The sequence below is a fragment of the Papio anubis genome, chromosome 8, assembly GCF_008728515.1.
Source record: "Papio anubis isolate 15944 chromosome 8, Panubis1.0, whole genome shotgun sequence".
Taxonomy (NCBI): domain Eukaryota; kingdom Metazoa; phylum Chordata; class Mammalia; order Primates; family Cercopithecidae; genus Papio; species Papio anubis.
This window is the reverse complement of record NC_044983.1, coordinates 112,563,693-112,578,006: the sequence shown is the minus strand read 5'-3', so window position 1 is coordinate 112,578,006 and position 14,314 is coordinate 112,563,693.

The window sequence follows — 14,314 nt, the reverse complement described above, 5'->3', positions numbered from 1 at the left end:
GCTGTATATTATTCCAGTGTGTGAATGGTTTACTTATCCAGTTCCATATTGATTGGAGTTTTTTAATTGCTTACTGTTTACAAATAATGCTGCAATGAGTCAGCCCATATGTATGTAATTTCAGAAGTAGAATTGTTATTATCAAATAACTATTTTGATATGTATTGTTTAAAAGCTCTGTAGAGCTGGAATCCATTTACATTTCTGCAAGTCATGCATGAAATTGAACATTTGATCACAAGCTTGGAAGCTGAGTGGTATCAAATTTTTGGATACCTGTCTTCTTAATAGTTCCACATTAGTAACCATGAGCATTGTTTTCATGTTTTGGGAGCCATTTTCAGGGTCTACTGTTTTCAGTGTTTATTCCTAGGCCTTGCTTATCTTTTAATGAGGATACTGATGTTTTGCAATATGGTTATAAATGTAGTTATAAAAGTACTTTTTTAAACTAGGGAAAATGCAACTTGGCTTTTTTAAAAAAAAAACTTTTTGCTATGCAGGATTTTTAAAAATATTATTGGGTAAAATTTAGAGATTTTTATATATGGTTTCTGATTATTAGCAATAAATAGAAATGTCTGTTTTATGCTAAGGCAATTAGAATTTCCATTGTCTTTTTTTCCTAGAACATTTATGCTTTTATTTATTACATGTAAGTAATTGATCCATTTGAAGTATATCCTGGAGTAAGATGTAAGAAAGATTTACAGTAATCTTTTTCTGATTTTTTTGGTCTATCAAAACTTATTGTTTTTATTTATTTGAAATGTCACCATTTTACATAACATAGTTGCACATTAATATGAATTAGTATCTATATAATAAACTCTCAAATTAATATTTTCAGATTTTTCTTCTCTGTTCCACTGGATTGTCTTCCTACTAATGTCTCAGCACCATGCTGCTTTTTCATTGACTCTCAAAATGCATTCTTTGTTTCAATAATCTAATAGATTGATTTCTCAAATTCACTTAATTTTTTTCCTATTCCTGGATATGTTTATTTGCTTATATTGCTATATGACCCTAGAAACAGTCTATCTGGTTTTTGAAACGGTGATACTTTTATCAGGTTAGCATTGTATTTATAAATTAACTTAGGTAACCTTGACATTCTTCATGATGTAGACTATTCCTACTCAAGTCATAATATCTATCGAATTTTTCAATTGTTTTTGACGTACTATGATGTTTTATCTTTTTCTTCATATATGTCTTGCATATTTCCTATTTTTTCTAGGTATTTTATCTCTTGTTGCTATTATTTATGTTAATAAGATTATGTAATCATATCTAATAATTTATTATTGCTTTAATATATAAAAATACTAATTTAATAATTTTGTAGTAGTATTTTTTTTGAAAACTTGTATTCTTTTTAATAGTTTTTAGTTGATTATCTTTGGTTTCCAAGGAAAATACATAATCATTATGATCTGGAAATAGTGATAGTTTTACCTCTTTCTAATTTTTAAAATTCTTTCTCTTAAATATTTGGGTTAATTTATATCTACACAACAAGTCTAAATAATTGTGTATTTCTGTGCTTATATAAAAAGTGAATTTCTTGCAGGTAGCATTTAATTGGGTCTTTTATATTCAGTGTGATAATTTGTGCCTTCTAAATTGAGTATTTAGGCCATTTACATTTAATGTGATTTGAACTGTATTACATTTAAATCCATCATCCTGCTTATTTGCTCTCTATGTTCTTTGTGTCCTCTTTTCCATTTTTTGCCTTCATTTGGGTTAAATTAATATTTTTTAATGATTTCATTTCATCACTTGATGTATTAGCTACAGCTCTATGTTGTATTATTTTATTGGTTGCTAGGACTTATGCTATACATCTTTAACTTATCACAGTCTGTCTTCAAGTGATAGTCTTCCACATCACATGTAGCATAAACATACTGCAGCAATTTACTGCTATGCTTCTATTCTGATATTTCGGATATTGTTGCCCTTTGTTTACTTCAACATGTTGTATAAACTCCATATATAATTTTGTTTCAAAAGTCAACCATCTTTCAAAAGGAATTTAATAAGAAATGTCTGCATTTTATTTTTGTAACTACCATTTTCAGTGTGCTTCATTACCTTGTGGAGCTCAACATTTTTGTCTCATATTATTTTTCTTCTGCACGAACTTTTAAAAATATATGTCTCATAGTGCTGGTCTACTTGAGATGGATTCTTTCAGCTTTATTATATTTGAAATGTTTTATTTTGTCTAAAGAAGTATAGATTGACAGAAAACTTTTTTTCATTACTTTAAAAATGTTTTCCTAATGTGTTCTAGCTTGCATTGTTTCAAATGAGAAATATAATATTACCCTTGTTTTTGTTCCTCTTTGGGCAATGCGCATTTTCTCTTGATACTTTTAAGATTTTTTTCTTTATCATTGGGTTAAACAATTTGATTGTGATAAGTTTTGTTATAGTTTTCTTCATATTTTGTCATTGGCATTTGTTGAACTTCTTGGACCTGGGGGCTCACTGTTTGAAAAATTTTTTGGCTGATATGTTCACAAACATTCTGTGTGCCTCATCACCCCAATTCTCTCCTTAAGGACTCTAGTTACACACACATTTGACCATTTAAGTTTGCCCTACAGTGTAATAGTGCTCAATTTCTTGTTGTTGGTTTTTTTTTTCCCAGTCCTGTTTCATTTTAGATAGTTTCTATTGCTATATCTTCAAATACACCACTTTTTATTTGCAATGTCTGTTCAGCTGATAATCTCATCCAATGTATTTTTCATTTTAGACACAGTTTTCATCTCTATAAGTTTGATTTTGGCCTTTTTATAAATCTTTCTTGTTTCTGCTTTACATGCCCAATCTAGCTCCTCAAGTTTATGGAATACACTCATAATAGCTGTTTTAATCTCCTTTACTAATTAGACTACTTTAAAAGAATTTAATCATTTTGGGCCTTGTTTTTTAGCTTTGTTTAGCTGAGCACCATTTAGTCTAGGGTTGATTTTCTCTGCTATTGAATAAAGACCCATTTTTACTACTCTAACTAAAGCCTCCTAACTTGAGGTTTTCCAATCTGAGTGTTGGGAACAAGCACTATTTCAGCCTTGTTTGAGTTATGAATGATTCCCTTTTATTCTTTCAGTAGGTCCTTTCCAGACTTAATTAGTGTTTCCACTGACAGACACTGATCACTCCTCAGCTGAGGACTTGAGGGAGTCTTCCTGCAGATCTCTGGCTCGCTCTCTCTGTGTGTGTGTGTGTATCTCCCTCACCTCTAGTGCCATGTCCTGTGAACTCTACCTACTCGGGCATCCTCAGACTCTTAGTTCTATCTCTCCCACTCAGGGAGACTGCCAGACTGTCTGCAATTCCCTGCCCTGTGACACAAAAGTCTGGACACTTTTTCAACACAATAAACTAGGGAAATTATTTGGCTCACTATTTGGTTCCCTGACTCCTGGGAATAATTGTCCTTCATTGACTGGTATTCAGTGTCTTGAGGACCATTGATTTTGTCCATATTTTATTTGTTTGACGTGATGGTAAGTCTCTGTTACTCCATTTTGGCTACAAGTAAACGTCTTAGATCTGCTTTTTCTGTCCTACTGGTCCTCTCTCTACGCTTCTTTGTTTTTTCATATGCATCTTCTGCTCAATACTAGCTAATGTTGAAAGTCTTATGCATATACTGGAATCAATATTACATCCATCTCCTAGAGTGACTGAAAATGGAGCATAAAGGTTTTAATTTTCCTAGTCTACTTGTTTTTCCTGAAAGCCTAAAAGAGAATGTGAAAGATGTTGACATTCTTAAATAAAGCCATTTCAGTTTCTATTTCAACAGTAGCTAAGGGCATGCACAAATCCTAGATTCTCATTTAAGTAGAATAAATTGGGGCATATTTAATGCCAGTAAGTTTCTTAGGCCATTTGATGTTTCCAGGTCATCGTATATGGGGGCTGCTATAGCCAATTAATCTTGATAATATTTTTAGTATTATTCAACAACTGGGAACATTTTCTCTGAAGTTTTGTGGCCATTATAATCACCATTATTAGTAGTAAAATTGTCTTTCTCTAATGAGGCAAAATGCACTATGTCCTGGGGTACTGGGTTCAAGAGACAGAATGCGAAAAGTATAGTGTGATTTTCCCTTCTTTATTATTAGTCTGTTCACTCCAGCCCCAAGTCTTCACCTCACCTTCTACTACTACTTAGAAATTTTGCTCCTTTGGTGCCAAATGAGGAAGTTGAAGGCCCATTTTTGCCATCCAAGGTTATTCATATATTCATGTAGCCACAACAGAAAATGGACCAGAGGAGGAGTATGGAATAAAGTCCTAGAGCACATGATTTGGAATGACACAAATCAGAATTTGAATCTTAGTTCTACTGTTTATTAGATTTAGGCAAGTCACTTAAACTCTCTGAACTATTTTCCATCTGTAACATGGAGGTTATCATACGTACATCATTGTTTTATTAAGGGTTAAATAAGTATATGAATTTAATTTCTCAGCCCAGTGCCTGACATCTTGCCAAGCATTACTATCATTATTATTGATATTATGTTAATAATATATTGCAATTATAATTTATAATGAGAAAAGGTTAGGACTCTATTTTTCCCTCCAACAGCCAGTTCAGCATTACCAGTGTCTTGTTCAAGACTTCCAAAGGAATGTGCCAAGCTCAGGATTTATTGCCATTTTGATTATTTAGTATTCACTGAGCACTGAGAGAATGCAGCATTTGTGGGAACACAGAAGGAGGTAGGGGCAGCCTCTCCCACTCTGAGTGGAGAAGGAAACCTGGAGCTGGCTGGATGTGTGGCTGAGAACAGTACAGCCAAAAAAGACCATCTGGACCAGTGCAACCAGGGTTCCCAGGAAATCTGTGGGGCCTCTGACTAAACTAAGTTATTTGGCTTCTAATCAACTTAACATTAACATTCTCCAAGCCCTCCCGTCTAAGATGCTAATTTATCCTAAAGAGGCATGCAAAGTATAGGCACCCACATCAATCAAGCTGCTCTTTTCTTCTGCCTCGTCTCACTTCTGTCAGCTAGGTTGATCCCCTGGAAAACAGAGACCTTAAAATAAAGTAAAACCCTAATTTGAATGAACACCACTGCCAAACCCTCGCTTTGAGAGCCCTGAACACAGTTGGGGACTTAAGGCCTTGCCAGTCCAATAATAATTCTACTGAAAAAAATGCCAAATTCCCTTTCTTTTTAGAAAAAGGGCCAAGCATTGCTTCTAGAATTGCCCAGTCCATGACCTCCTAACCTTCCAAAAATTGCTTTAAGGCCGAAGGTGTTCTGAATTCTGGACATAACATTAGTACAAAAGCTGTCCCCTCCAACAGGTTGACTAGTGACAGGGTTCAGTTCTAAGTCACAAAATGCATCCTGTAATTGCTTTCTTTACTTTATTACCTGCTTCAGCCCAGACAAATGGTATTCAGGGAAGCCTAAGGGTATCCACTTTCCCACAGAGAATTAAGCAAGACCTTCTTTTTAAAACCCTATCTTATAAATTTGACCCATTTCACCTAAAATGCTGAGGGAAATTTCAGATCAGACCCTCTGCCTCATTTTTCATGGTATTATCTTTACTTCCCCAGATACAGTGACAGGCACATGGAAGGTGCTTGGTCCAATGTCTGCTAAATTCAGTACAACCAAAAGAACCATTCCTCAGCTTCCATGGGTTTTTATTTGCAACTTTAGCTCCACTGGCATTTATTTCCAAACTTCATGGTCAGGTAGTATTACAGGAAGGTCTCAAAAGCAATTCTGCATAACTAGACAAGCAAATAGTCAATGTAGATATGAATGTGTGTGCTCTAGACATGCTGTAAGTTGGAGAGGGGAGGAGGAATATTTGTAGTCCCATGAAAATAGGCAAATCTATTGTAAAATGTCTACAATATGTTGCCACAGGAATCATTTCAGTTAATAGTGATACTAACTGCTGATTATATGATGGTTGATGGTTCACAAAGGACTTTTGCCTATGGTATCTCATTTGATCTCCATAACAACTGAAGGAAGTAAGAAGGATCAGGATTCTTATTCCTGTTTTATCCATGGGGAAGCAGAGCTCCTAGAGTCAGCTGTGAGCAATTTACAGTGATGGAATTGGCCATGTTGACACTTCTCCTGCTACACTCCCTATCACATATTCTCAGCTGCTCCTGATGCTTCTCTTCTTAAGAGCTCAATCCAGGATCACTGAATCCACTCCTATACTTTAAAAGTTGACATACTGTATAATCATTTATTGAATAAATTATCCAGTGATTACTTAGATAGTAGGCACCATAATAGGTTGTGGAGGAAGAGAAAACATTAAATAAGATAAAGATCACTGTTTTTGCAGAACTCAAAGTCTACTTGGAGAAGTCAAAATTGTAAATATTTTTGTGTAATGTGGTAAGTCCCTACAAAGTGTTCAATAAGCAAAGAAGAGAGAAGAATAAACTTTTCTAAGAGTGGAAGTCAGTGAAACTTCAGAAAGGGTTGATCTTTGGCAGGGCTTTAAACGATAAATAAGAGTTTCAAGGCAGAGAAGAGAAAGGAAGAGAAGGGAGGGTATTTGAGTAAGGGGAAATGAGCGCAGGCATGAACAAATATGGCCTACTTATGAAAAGATTAGCGGCGGAGCAAGATGGCCGAATAGGAACAGCTCCAGTTTCCAACTCCCAGCGCGAGTGACACAGAAGACCGGTGATTTCTGCAGTTTCAACTGAGGTACTGGGTTCATCTCACTAGGGAGTGCCGGACAATTGGTGCTGGTCAGCTGCTGCAGCCCGACAAGCGAGAGCTGAAGCAGGGTGAGGCATCCCTCACCTGGGAAGTGCAAGGGGAAACGGAATCCCTTTTCCTAGCCAGGGGAACTGAGACACACAACACCTGGAAAATCGGGTAACTCCCACCCCAATACTGCGCTTTAAGCAAACAGGCACACCAGGAGATTATATCCCACACCTGGCCGGGAGGGTCCCACGCCCACGGAGCCTCCCTCATTGCTAGCACAGCAGTCTGCGATCTTGCGGCAAGGCAGCAGCGAGGCTGGGGGAGGGGCGCCCGCCATTGCTGAGGCTTAAGTAGGTAAACAAAGTCGCTGGGAAGCTCGAACTGGGTGGAGCTCACAGCAGCTCAAGGAAACCTGCCTGTCTCTGTAGACTCCACCTCTGGGGACAGGGCACAGTAAATAACCACAAAAGCAGCAGAAACCTCTGCAGACGCAAACGACTCTGTCTGACAGCTTTGAAGAGAGCAGTGGATCTCCCAACACGGAGGTTGAGATCTGAGAAGGGACAGACTGCCTGCTCAAGTGGGTCCCTGACCCCTGAGTAGCCTAACTGGGAGACATCCCCCACTAGGGGCAGTCTGACACCCCACACCTCACAGGGTGGAGTACACCCCTGAGAGGAAGCCTCCAAAGCAAGAATCAGACAGGTACAGTCGCTGTTCAGCAATATTCTATCTTCTGCAGCATCTGCTGCTGACACTCAGGCAAACAGGGTCTGGAGTGGACCTCAAGCAATCTCCAACAGACCTGCAGCTGAGGGTCCTGACTGTTAGAAGGAAAACTATCAAACAGGAAGGACACCTACATCAAAACCCCATCAGTACGTCACCATCATCATCAAAGACCAGAGGCAGATAAAACCACAAAGATGGGGAAAAAGCAGGGCAGAAAAGCTGGAAATTCAAAAAATAAGAGCGCATCTCCCCCGGCAAAGGAGCGCAGCTCATCGCCAGCAATGGATCAAAGCTTGACAGAGAATGACTTTGACGAGATGAGAGAAGGCGGCTTCAGTCCATCAAACTTCTCAGAGCTAAAGGAGGAATTACGTACCCAGCGCAAAGAAACTAAAAATCTTGAAAAAAAAGTGGAAGAATTGATGGCTAGAGTAATTAATGCAGAGAAGGTCATAAACGAAATGAAAGAGATGAAAACCATGACACGAGAAATACGTGACAAATGCACAAGCTTCAGTAACCGACTCGATCAACTGGAAGAAAGAGTATCAGCGATTGAGGATCAAATGAATGAAATGAAGCGAGAAGAGAAACCAAAAGAAAAAAGAAGAAAAAGAAATGAACAAAGCCTGCAAGAAGTATGGGATTATGTAAAAAGACCAAATCTACGTCTGATTGGGGTACCTGAAAGTGAGGGGGAAAATGGAACCAAGTTGGAAAACACTCTTCAGGATATCATCCAGGAGAACTTCCCCAACCTAGTAGGGCAGGCCAACATTCAAATTCAGGAAATCCAGAGAACACCACAAAGATACTCCTCGAGAAGAGCAACTCCAAGACACATAATTGCCAGATTCACCAAAGTTGAAATGAAGGAAAAAATCTTAAGGGCAGCCAGAGAGAAAGGTCAGTTTACCCACAAAGGGAAGCCCATCAGACTAACAGCAGATCTCCCGGCAGAAACTCTACAAGCCAGAAGAGAGTGGGGGCCAATATTCAACATTCTTAAAGAAAAGAATTTTAAACCCAGAATTTCATATCCAGCCAAACTAAGTTTCATAAGTGAAGGAGAAATAAAATCCTTTACAGATAAGCAAATGCTTCGAGATTTTGTCACCACTAGGCCTGCCTTACAAGAGACCCTGAAGGAAGCACTAAACATGGAAAGGAACAACGGGTACCAGCCATTGCAAAACCATGCCAAAATGTAAAGACCATTTAGGCTAGGAAGACACTGCATCAACTAACGAGCAAAATAACCAGTTAATATCATAATGGCAGGATCAAGTTCACACATAACAATATTAACCTTAAATGTAAATGGACTAAATGCTCCAATTAAAAGACACAGACTGGCAAACTGGATAAAGAGTCAAGACCCATCAGTCTGCTGTATTCAGGAGACCCATCTCACATGCAGAGACATACATAGGCTCAAAATAAAGGGATGGAGGAAGATTTACCAAGCAAACGGAGAACAAAAAAAAGCAGGGGTTGCAATACTAGTCTCTGATAAAACAGACTTTAAACCATCAAAGATCAAAAGAGACAAAGAAGGCCATTACATAATGGTAAAAGGATCAATTCAACAGGAAGAGCTAACTATCCTAAATATATATGCACCCAATACAGGAGCACCCAGATTCATAAAGCAAGTCCTTAGAGACTTACAAAGAGACTTAGACTCCCATACAATAATAATGGGAGACTTCAACACTCCACTGTCAACATTAGACAGATCAACGAGACAGAAAGTTAACAAGGATATCCAGGAATTGAACTCATCTCTGCAGCAAGCAGATCTAATAGACATCTATAGAACTCTCCACCCCAAATCAACAGAATATACATTCTTCTCAGCACCACATCGCACTTATTCCAAAATTGACCACATAGTTGGAAGTAAAGCACTCCTCAGCAAATGTACAAGAACAGAAATTATAACAAACTGTCTCTCAGACCACAGTGCAATCAAACTAGAACTCAGGACTAAGAAACTCAATCAAAACCGCTCAACTACATGGAAACTGAACAACCTGCTCCTGAATGACTACTGGGTACATAACGAAATGAAGGCAGAAATAAAGATGTTCTTTGAAACCAATGAGAACAAAGATACAACAAACCAGAATCTCTGGGACACATTTAAAGCAGTGTGGAGAGGGAAATTTATAGCACTAAATGCCCAAAGGACAAAGCAGGAAAGATCTAAAATTGACACTCTAACATCACAATTAAAAGAACTAGAGAAGCAAGAGTAAACGCATTCAAAAGCTAGCAGAAGGCAAGAAATAACTAAGATCAGAGCAGAACTGAAGGAGATAGAGACACAAAAAACCCTCCAAAAAATCAATGAATCCAGGAGTTGGTTTATTGAAAAGATCAACAAAATTGACAGACCGCTAGCAAGACTAATAAAGAAGAAAAGAGAGAAGAATCAAATAGATGCAATAAAAAATGATAAAGGGGATATCACCACCGACCCCACAGAAATACAAACTACCATCAGAGAATACTATAAATACCTCTACGCAAATAAATTTGAAAACCTAGAAGAAATGGATAATTTCCTGGACACTTACACTCTCCCAAGACTAAACCAGGAAGAAGTTGAATCCCTGAATAGACCAATAGCAGGCTCTGAAATTGAGGCAATAATTAATAGCCTACCAACCAAAAAAAGTTCAGGACCAGATAGATTCACAGCTGAATTCTACCTGAGGTACAAGGAGGAGCTGGTACCATTCCTTCTGAAACTATTCCAATCAATAGAAAAAGAGGGAATCTTCCCTAACTCATTTTACAAGGCCAACATCATCCTGATACCAAAGCCTGGCAGAGGCACAACAAAAAAAGAGAATTTTAGACCAATATCCCTGATTAACATCGATGCAAAAATCCTCAATAAAATACTGGCAAACTGGATTCAGCAGCACATCAAAAAGCTTATCCACCATGATCAAGTGGGCTTCATCCCTGGGATGCAAGGCTGGTTCAACATTCGCAAATCAATAAACATAATCCAGCATATAAACAGAACCAAAGACAAGAACCACATGATTATCTCAATAGATGCAGAAAAGGCTTTTGAGAAAATTCAACAGCGCTTCATGCTAAAAACACTCAATAAATTCGCTATTGATGGAACGTACCTCAAAATAATAAGAGCTATTTATGACAAACCCACAGCCAATATCATACTGAATGGGCAAAAACTGGAAAAATTCCCATTGAAAACTGGCACAAGACAGGGATGCCCTCTCTCACCACTCCTATTCAACATAGTGTTGGAAGTTCTGGCTAGGGCAATCAGGCAAGAGAAAGAAATCAAGGGTATTCAGTTAGGAAAAGAAGAAGTCAAATTGTCCCTCTTTGCAGATGACATGATTGTATATTTAGAAAACCCCATTGTCTCAGTCCAAAATCTCCTTAAGCTGATAAGCAACTTCAGCAAAGTCTCAGGATACAAAATCAATGGGCAAAAATCACAAGCATTCTTATATACCAGTAACAAACAGAGAGCCAAATCATGAATAAACTCCCATTCACAATTGCTTCAAAGAGAATAAAATACCTAGGAATCCAACTTACAAGGGATGTAAAGGACCTCTTCAAGGAGAACTACAAACCACTGCTCACTGAAATCAAAGAGGACACAAACAAATGGAAGAACATACCATGCTCATGGATAGGAAGAATCAATATCGTGAAAATGGCCATACTGCCCAAGGTTATTTATAGATTCAATGCCATCCCCATCACGCTACCAATGACTTTCTTCACAGAATTGGAAAAAACTGCTTTAAAGTTCATATGGAACCAAAAAAGAGCCCGCATCTCCAAGACAATCCTAAGTCAAAAGAACAAAGCTGGAGGCATCACACTACCTGACTTCAAACTATACTACAAGGCTACACTAACCAAAACAGCATGGTACTGGTACCAAAACAGAGATATAGACCAATGGAACAGAACAGAGTCCTCAGAAATAATACCACACATCTACAGCCATCTGATCTTTGACAAACCTGACAAAAACAAGAAATGGGGAAAGGATTCCCTATTTAATAAATGGTGCTGGGAAAATTGGCTAGCCATAAGTAGAAAGCTGAAACTGGATCCTTTCCTTACTCCTTATATGAAAATTAATTCAAGATGGATTCGAGACTTAAATGTTAGACCTAATACCATAAAAACCCTAGAGGAAAACCTAGGTGGTACCATTCAGGACATAGGCATGGGCAGACTTCATGTCTAAAACACCAAAAGCAACGGCCGCAAAAGCCAAAATTGACAAATGGGATCTCATTAAACTAAAGAGCTTCTGCACAGCAAAAGAAACTACCATCAGAGTGAACAGGCAACCTACAGAATGGGAGAAAATTTTTGCAATCTACTCATCTGACAAAGGGCTAATATCCAGAACCTACAAAGAACTCAAACAAATTTACAAGAAAAAAACAAACAACCCCATCAAAAAGTGGGCAAAGGATATGAACAGACATCTCTCAAAAGAAGACATTCATACAGCCAACAGACACATGAAAAAATGGTCATCATCACTGGCCATCATAGAAATGCAAATCAAAACCACAATGAGATACCATCTCACACCAGTTAGAATGGTGATCATTAAAAAGTCAGGAAACAACAGGTGCTGGAGAGGATGTGGAGAAATAGGAACACTTTTACACTGTTGGTGGGATTGTAAACTAGTTCAACGATTATGGAAAACAGTATCGCGATTCCTCAAGGATCTAGAACTAGATGTACCATATGACCCAGCCATCCCATTACTGGGGATATACCCAAAGGATTATGAATCATGCTGCTATAAAGACACATGCACACGTATGTTTACTGCGGCACTATTCACAATAGCAAAGACTTGGAATCCACCCAAATGTCCGTCAGTGACAGACTGGATTAAGAAAATGTGGCACATATACACCATGGAATACTATGCAGCCATAAAAAAGGATGAGTTTGTGTCCTTTGTAGGGACATGGATGCAGCTGGAAACCATCATTCTTAGCAAACTATCACAAGAACAGAAAACCAAACACCGCATGTTCTCACTCATAGGTGGGAACTGAACAATGAGATCACTTGGACTCAGGAAGGGGAACATCACACACCGGGGCCTATCATGGGGATGGGGGAGGGGGGAGGGATTGCATTGGGAGTTATACCTGATGTAAATGACGAGTTGATGGGTGCTGATGAGTTGATGGGTGCAGCACAGCAACATGGCACAAGTATACATATGTAACAAACCTGCACGTTATGCACATGTACCCTAGAACTTAAAGTATAATAATAATAAAAAATAAAAAAATAAAAAGAAAAGATGAGCAGCTCAGCGTGTTACATTATAGGATATTTGGGAGAACTGGTAATAGGTGAGACTACAGAATAAAATCAGGCCAGATGGCTCCATACTGAGACATCTAGTTCCTAAACCTGTGCGTTATATATATTTTCAGAATTTCATGTTTTAAAAAACAAGTTTTGTAAATAAGCATTTCACCTAAGTACTTGCTCAGTACCAAGCACCAAGTACATCAATATTTGAAATGCCTTCTGTGGAAGAAGGCAAGTTTGTTCCAAGACAGGCGTAGATAGGATATGGACCAGGAGATCAATAGTGGAGATTGTCTGGGTGCTGTGGCTATTTCTGGGTGGCCACATGAAGAAAAGGGACAGCTTGTGCAGACCCAGAGAAGTAAGCCATGTCAAAAAAAAAAAAAAGATGGTTCTAATTTATTATAATCTTATAATGTTATTTATATGTTGGCGATGGCAGATAGCAGAAAGACTCCGAGGAAGAGAGGTGTCTCAAGAGCATGGAGATGGGACGGACTAATTCTCCAGTCTCCCACCCCTCCACCTGATGATTCTCCTACACTGACTGTGGGTTATATTTCCCTGTTTAGTGCTTTGCAGTGAGTGTATGTGGATAATAAGTATTAAATGCCAAACAAATAAATAAATATGTGAAGCACTTCTTTACACGGGATTTTGGGGTACTTGGTACCTCTTTGACAAATTTGGTAGAAAATGTATTTTGCCAAAATAATACAAACCTAACTAAAGAATTGCAGCCTGCCACACTTTGGCTGTGGTTCTTCTTCCTTTCAGTCAAGAGCTTTGCACTTACCATAAAATTCTAGCTCCTTCTCATGGCCTACAGGGCTTTTGCCCAGTCCAGCCCAGATCACCCCTCTTCCCCCAGCCTTGCTCGCTACACTCAGTACATCTGCTTCTTTTTCTCAAGGCTACCAGGTTCTTCCTACCTGTGGCCTCTGTCCAAGCTATCCTTCCTTTTCCTCCTCCACTTTGCATGGCTGGCTCAGCCCAAATGTCACCTCTTCATAAAGGTCATGCAGATATAGCTGCCTTGCTCTAGCCCTCTCCCAATTATTACCATATCCATTGGTTTTATCTCTATCTTACCACTTACCACTATCTGAAAATGTCTTATTTTGGTCTTTGTTTGTTTTTTGTCCATATCTCCCACTATAATGTGTCATTATTACTGGGATCCCCATGTTCACCACAAGGCCTGACACAGCATAGTCACCCATTAAATAAAAAAGTGAAAGAAAAAGCAAAGGTAGTTTTGGGGAGAGTCAAATTCTGCCTCTATTGGCATCAATATTTCAAACACCCCAATTTCTACTTGACTTTTCCAGTTACGGAGAGAAACAGCCATATATTATCTCACTTTCATCATATTATTTTAATATCCTTCATCTAAGTAACTTGTGAATCAATTTTATATTTTTACCCCCAACTCCTGACCCTTCACTCCACCCCATTTTCCTCCCCAT